We start from the raw sequence: 8,072 nt of genomic DNA on the forward strand, positions 1-8,072 counted from the left end.
GCAGAGGGAGAAGCAGGCTCCATGCACCGGGAGCCTGATGTGGGATTCGATCCCGGGTCTCCAGGATCGCGCCCTGGGCCAAAGGCAGGCGCCAAACCGCTGCGCCACCCAGGGATCCCCGAAACATTTTATTTATATTAGTATATTTCCCTGTAGTGTAGAAGTAGGTACTATAAGAGTTTAACATAACTATTGCAGAGTATCCTTAGAAAACTTAGAATACATACTGTAGAGAAAGACTGTTCATAGATTAGTCGATCTATATTGTAAATATATCAATTTGCCCAAAATTCATCTATAAATTCAATGCAATTCCAGTCGTAATACTAGTAGTATCTGTTTTATTTTACTTCTTATTTTGTCAATATTTTATTTATTTATTTGAAAGAGTGAATGAGAGAAAGAGAGAGAGAGAGAACGGGCAAGGGGAGAGGGAGAAGCAGACTCCCCACTGTGCAGGGAGCCTCATGTGGGCTCCATCCCAAAACCCTGGGATCACAACCTGAGCTGAAGGCAGATGCTTAACTGACTGAGCTACCCAGGCACCCCAAGTAGCATCTATTTTAAAGGAAGTTGAGCAATTCTAAAATTTATGTAGATGAATAAAGGTTTACAAATAACTAAGAAAAATTAAAGAGCACAGATTTACTTTCCTAATTGTATTTTATAGCTAGTGTGATGCTAATGCTGGAATAGAATCCAAAAACAGATCCATCTTTTATGTGGATATTTATTATGTAACAGGGATGGTATCACAAATCAGGACAAATTGGCTACCTTTATGGAGAGAAATAAAGTTGGCTTCCTCACAAAGCATTAGAGAAATGGAATCAAGATTTAATTATGAGAGAAAAAGCTACAGGGACACCTGGCCGGCTCAGGCCATAAACCATGCAACTCTTGATTGTAGGTTGTAAGTTAGAGCCCCACATTGGGTATAATTATTTTAAAAGAGAGAGAGAGAGCTACAAAATTCTTGTTGACCTCATTACAGGTTAAGTGTTCTTAAATAAGACCTTAGAAATTCAGATGCTAAAAGCAATCAAGACAAAACAAAGCAAAGCAAAACAGTCCCCCCTCAAAACCCACAAAACAATGAGAAAAAAAGCCAGTGGATTTGACTATATAAAGCAATTTTAAATATTTTTGTACAATGCGGAACACCATAGGCAATATTTGGACAACAGACTGGCAGGGAATATTTCCAATACTGATATATATTTGGTAGATATAAAGAAACTTATGCAGGTGTAAGGTGATATCTCATTATGGTTCTGATTTGCAAGTCAACAAAAAGGCAGAAAAATCAAAAGAAAAATGACAGAGGTAATGAAGAGGTGATTCATTCAGCTGATAAATACATCAAGAAGTGCTCCACCTCACTATTAGTTAAGAAAACGGTAATTGGATAGCAAAGAAATAGCACTGTTCACCCCATGGTTTTGTCAAGAATTAGAAAATTAGGTAGCATGAAGTGCTGACAAAAATGTGGAGAAAATACAACCCTCATGCGCTGTGGTGGGAGTGACAGCTGGCGCAGGCGTCTGGAGAGCAATCTACCTGTGCGTGGGCAAACTTCGTGTGAAAATACCCCCTGACCCGGCAATCTCACATCTGGGCATATGCCCCAAAGAACTCCCTCCAGGGATCTATAATTCTACTCCTAGCTATGTAGAAACCCAAAACATGTACATATGTTCACCAAGAGCTCTGCACAGGAAGGTTCACATAGGGGCGCCTGGGTGGCTTAGACGGGTAAGCGTCTGCCTTCGACTCAGGTCATGACCCCAGGGTCCTGGGATTGAGCCCCAGGTCAGGACCCCTGCTTTTCAGAGTCTGCTTCCCCCTCTCCCTCTCCTCCCACTCATGCTCTTTCTCTTTCTCTCAAATAAATAAAATCTCTTAAAATTGTTAAAAAGAATGTTTGCACTATACATAATAACCAAAATAATATACGTCTGATGACAATATAGATAAATAAATACGGCAAGATAAAACAAATTATGATATATTCATGCAATAGAATACTGTACAATAATAAGAATAAGCACAACTACGGACGATAGTAAGGATGATCTCATCCTTAAACATCAATTGAGGGAAAGAAGGAAGAATCATAAGACTATGTACAACATGATTTGATTTGAAAAGGTCCAAGACCAGACAAAATTAATCTGTTATTAAAGATCAGCATAGTGACTACTCTTGTGTAAGGAGAGCAGCGCCTGGAAGGAGTCATAGGCAGGGCTTCTGGGGGTGCCTGAAATGTCCCATTTTTTTATCTGGACCCTGGATGTAGGTGTGCTCATTTCAGAGAAATCATGAGCTGTACACCTATGATGTATGTATTTGTCAGTAAGTGTGTTGCACTTGGATAAAATTTGTGTTAAAAAATAGATACGTAAAAAAGAAATAATAGATACATGCACAAAACAACATCTTATAATTTTCAAGTATACAAATCGGTCTAGGTAGCCATTGCATAGTTTAAAAATTAGTTTAAAAATACTGATAATTTCCAATGATGTTGGAGTTAAAAATTATATACAAAATACACTAATGTGGGATCCCTGAGTGGCACAGCGGTTTGGCGCCTGCCTTCGGGCCAGGGCACAATCCTGGAGTCCCGAGATCGAGTCCCGCATCAGGCTCCCGGCATGGAGCCTGCTTTTCCCTCCTCTGTGTCTCTGCCTCTCTCTCAATCTCTCTCTCTATGTCTATCATAAATAAATAAATAAAAATAAATCTTAAAAAACAAACAAACAACAACAAAAATACACTAACGTTGTGAGAAAAATGGAAGTAGGCATAAGCCTACTAGTTTCAGGCCCTGGAACACAGCAGGAAGCAAGGAAAACAGAGCTCCTGCCCTTCAAGACCCAAGAATCTCGTTGGAGGATAGACATTTAACAAATACCAACTAATAATGACTTAAAATTCTGGTAAATGCTACACAAAACAAAAAAAACAAAAAAAAAAAGGAAAAGAAAAGAAAAGAAAGGAATGGGGAGGACAGAAACTGTAAAACAAGGTTTCCTTCTTCGGTAGACCTGGAGGGGCTAATGCCACAGAATGGGAGAATAAGGTGACAGGGAGATGGGGCTAGGCTGTCCCTTCCCAATATGGCAAAATGACCTGATTTGTATTTGAGAGAGGGAGTGAGTTAGGAACCCGTTCTCAGTAGTCAAACAAGACAGAGATCATTTCCATTTAAATGAGACGGCATCTCTACTCGCACTCTCCCTAACTCCCAGGAGCCTCATAGACAAAGCAGGGAAAGTTATATGATCACAGAATATCGAAACTCAAGGCATCCTCCACCAAATGGGATTTCCCTGCCCCTCATTTCATACGACATTTAGATGTGCGCCTGTTGGTTTCCCCAACAGACAATATGGCAAAGTCACCTGATTTGTACTCGAGAGTGGGAGCGGGTTAGGAGAGGCGGAGTAGAGATGCCATCTCATGTCAGTAGAGCCTTCTCTCCTTCGTTTGACTCCTGAGTCCGATAAACATAGTAAACTGTTTAAATATTGTTAAGGGGACACATCATCAGAAATTGTCAGTATTTTCTAATACATTTTCAAACTATGCATTATGATACAAATTACTAGTCTTCTAAAAGCAACTGAATTAGAAGTCTCTAGGAAATATTAGACGTAAGGACTGATTTCAAAGTTAAGTGTATTTTTTTATCTCCTCTGCGTATACCATATAGACTTCTGCTACAAAACATACACGACCTGTGGCCATGATCTCAAAACTGAGTCAGACACGAAGACGTACCACACAGCCACATTTCCCCTAGGAAAACAGAATTTTTTTAAACTAAGTTTTGACAATACAAAGACTATGAAAGCTAGGAGATTCCATTAAAATAGGGCCTTTGGAAGAATTTTATCTTGGCATCTGTGGGTCTGTTTTAGGTGCAACAACATCAATGAACTCAAAATCAAAGCCATTTCACAGGACTGGTGCTATGCAGTGTGGTATGTGTACGCAATACTTAACCGTCTTTTCCGGAGAGATCTCATGGGTCTTAAGCACGGTACGATTAATAGCCTCCAAAACAGGTACTTAGCTTTTCGTGTTTAGAAACAGAATTTCTATCTAGTTCTGCAGGATCGGCCTACTGTGTGCCGAAGCTCCTTAAGGAGAGTGAGTGTGTAGGATGGACGGGCTTCTAGCAGGTTCTATCATTCTGGGCCCGTGGGCAAGTGCATTCGCCTTCCTGTGGACGGTGCCCTCGCCTTGGGGGGGGCGGGGGGTGGTCAGTGGCAATGCTGCCCTGATGGTCTGCTCGTTTCCACCGGCAACCTCTTTGCTCAGGGCTGTTTGACTTCGAGGCGGCTTCCTCACTCTTTCCCAGGACTGGCAGCTCCTCAGCCCCCTGAGCATGTGATGCCGCTTGACGCCCCTAAGCCCAGGACAAGGAAGGGGCCGCCCCGAAGGAATTGCAGCTGGTCCGCAGTGGGTGTTGAGGAGGACACCCCACTCCTTGGTAGAACGTGCTCCCCGACGGCCACGGGCAGGGGCCCCTTGGCTCTGTCCCTGCAGGGAGGAGTGTGCCCTCCACTCAGGGAGGCCAGGCCACAGCCGCCTCCAGCTCCGGGCCCTCAGGACCACCCGGGCCGGGGGGCTGAGGCCCCGCTCCACAGCAGCCCCCGTCACCCAGTGGCCAGAGCGGGCCTGCAGGCCCCGGCGCCTCTGCCCGTGGCTCAGGATGGGCGCTGGGGGTGGAGGCCTGCGCCAAGTCAGCTTCCTCGGCCCCTCCGTCATGGGTGACAGGCACCCTGTGCTTGAGAGGCTCTGTGCCCACCCCTGCCTCTTCCCTTTGTCTCCCGTGCTGGCTAAGGAAGGGGCAGGAGGCCTGGAGGGAGGATGCTCTTGCTCACACCAGCACCCACGACGGTGAGAACGAAATCTCCGTTGCTTCGAAGCCAGGCGCTTCATGGTGTTCTACTCTCGCAGCCTGCCTGGACGAAGACACCCTTCAAGGGCATTCCCCCTCTCGCCTTTCCAACACGCCTCTGCATTTCTAAATCTCTGCATCTCTATTGTCTTAGCGTCTGCTGTCTGGACAACCTAAACTGACATTTCTTTCCAGCGACCAACCAGTACATTGATTGGGTGTCCTGTGTTTCTCCGTGGGCATCTGTGTCATCACCAAACACACACACACAAACCCTGCCAACAAACAAAACCCAGAATAAAATGCTTTTTCCCCATTCGATCCCATCTGGTTCATCACCTTATTTTTGCAGTTGTCTTGGTAACTTTATCCATCTTCATTTTAATACATTCTCATTACAGGTGACAATTCTCAAAACCCTAAGTTTTAGACTTGTAATTTTCGAGTGTTTCTGGTTGGCCTCACTCTCATGCTAACATCATTAAAGGCGTGTCGGCAGTGGCTCTGGGAAGGAGCAGAATGAGGAGGTGCTGTGGTCCACGCAGTCATGCAGCCTTGAGGATTTTGGGGGTTTTGTTTGCTTTTTTAAGTAGCCTCCACACGCCAGCACGGAGCCCAGTGCAAGGCTTGAACTCACAACCCTGAGATCAAGACCTGAGCTGAGATCTAGGGTTTGACCTTTAACCGACTGAGCCACCCAGGTGCCCCCAGGCTTGAGTTCCGATCCCAGCCTTATCACCCACCGGGTGAGACCTTGAAAGGGTTACTTGACATTCTCGAGCCTCGGATTCCATCTGCTGTAAACCGAGGGTAATATAATGTAAATTAAAATGTTGTTGGCAAGATCTAAAAGCTATGTACAGTGACTGGCACGCTACTAATACTATTTCTCTGGGAAGGTTTCAGTGCCGTGCTGCTGTCATCTAGGATGAGCTGGTTTTGATAATATTCAACTCTGGCCTTTTCTATGGTTAAGGTGTACTAGAAGTTTTTTTAAATTTTGGCTATTATATTTCTTCCTCTAAATTTTGGGGCCTATCTCATTTTTGGACCTGTGACCAAATAACTTCACATAAGAGAAGAAAATGAAAAAGCCCTGATTTGATTTTTTTTGTGCTATAGTATCATTCTCATTTATTTTTCCAACCTTAACCTGAACAAGTGGAGTCATCAAATGGAGATTTCTTGGTAAAAGTTAAACATTCACATGCTTAAATACAGGAATTTGGTTAATAGTCAATGAAAAATAGGTAAATGTCCCACAGAGGGATAGACCCAAGTCCTTAGAGACAGATTTTTAAGAATTAAATCTTGTTAGACTTATTGAATCACTATATTGTATGCCTGAAACCAATGCAACATTGTATGTCAATTAAACTTATGCGTGAAAAATAATAATAATGAAATCTTGCTAACCAGAAAGCTCTTCCAGAGTGAGGGAAAGAAACACTGCCCCAGCATTGAGAGCAGGCCTGGCACCCATCCCTAGGGTTGGGTGCCTTCCTGTTGAAAAATTTCATAGAACAGCAGCATCGGACTGTGGAGGCCAAGAAAAATCAAGGCCATCCCACCTCAAGTTTAGCATTAGCACAAGTACAGCCATCTTAGGCCCCTGTGAATAAGAGCTGAACTTTATAGGAAAAACTGCAGAATGTCCTCAATGTCCTCGTAGGGAATCCCATATCAGAAAGACAAGAGAGCCCACCCCCGTGGTAGAAAGCCCCATATTAGAATGAGAACAGAGCTCAATGCCCTTGAAAGCCCCATATCAGAATGTTAACAGAACCTGAGAAATTCCTCCACCCCTTCTGGAGGTCCCCTAGACCAGCCTATAAAAAACCCAGCTGTAACCCACTTCGGGGTCCAAGTCTCTGCTCCGTGGTGTGGAGTATACTTGGACCCAAGCTCCAGCTTGTACATAAACCCTCGTGCACTTGCATCGTTGTCGGCTTCTCAGTGGTTTCTCGGATTCGCAATCTTGGGCACAACAGGACAAGGTCAGTCTGTGACTGTCATGGATCGAGACAACAAGACCACCCCGTAATCAGGTCTGAACACTACAAAACCATGAACATCATCCAAACCGCAAAGACGCCCCAGCATCCCTCCTATCCTGCCTAAGACAAGTGGCTGCTAGATCTTTAGGAAACACAGCACCAGCCTTGCTCTACTCTCCTTCTCTCTAGATAAGATCCAGTCATAGATTCGTACCCGCTTCCTGACAGCACTCGATCCAAAGCAAAGCCCCATTTCCTTGAGCCTTCTCCAAACGAGTCTTGACACAAAGTCCGGCTCCTGTCATGAACCCTTCCTAACCTGACGGAGATGTCCATGGTGCACAGTCTCCCTGGCTGTGGAGGTGAACCCAACTGGTCCAACCACACAAGTGTTGTCACTGGTCTTTGGCTGGGGGGCTTCGGTGTTCTAGTAGATGACCTACCAATGGGATTACTGTGTCCCCTGCATCCATTCATTTGTTCATACATTTGTGTATTTATTCTATGCACGTTTTTAGAGTGCCGGCTTTGTGCTGGAGCCTCTGCTGCACATTGGGGGACGTGAGATGGATTATACGCTGCTGTCCGTGGAAGCGGTCTCGGCAAGATGAGAACTACCTGTATTACATACACGTCATAGGTCAGCCACTGCACCAGCTGCCTTACACAGGTGACCTCTGGTCCTTACCCTCCTAGGTAAGGGTTATTTCAGTCCTACAGATGAGAAAACTCAGGCTCAAAGGTTAAATAAACACTGTTAGAAAGAGGCAGAAGCGGGATTTACATAGCTCCAAAGTCCATGTGCTCTTTCTCTCTCTCTAGCAGGTTACAGAACAGAAGGTTTACCTGCTGTAACAGGAGTAAAGTTACCAGCTAGTAACTACTAGTTTGAGAGGAATTCCCAGAGAAAAGTATTTTGAGTGGTATTTTATTGCATCTTAAATTGATAAAGTCACTATCATGATCTCACAGAAAGACCACTTAGATGTCCTGACACAAAACCTGTTAGTATCTTTGTAAATTAACTTCTGGTCTTCTGCATTTGCATAATTAGCATGTATTGCTCTGATCAATATGTAAGCTTGTGGGCGTGGGTGTGGTAGTGGTGGAGGGACAGAAAGGAAGAGCATCCAGACGGAGGGAGCAATGGGTGCAAGGACAGG

The sequence above is a fragment of the Canis aureus genome, chromosome 13 (genome assembly GCF_053574225.1).
Source record: "Canis aureus isolate CA01 chromosome 13, VMU_Caureus_v.1.0, whole genome shotgun sequence".
NCBI lineage: Eukaryota > Metazoa > Chordata > Mammalia > Carnivora > Canidae > Canis > Canis aureus.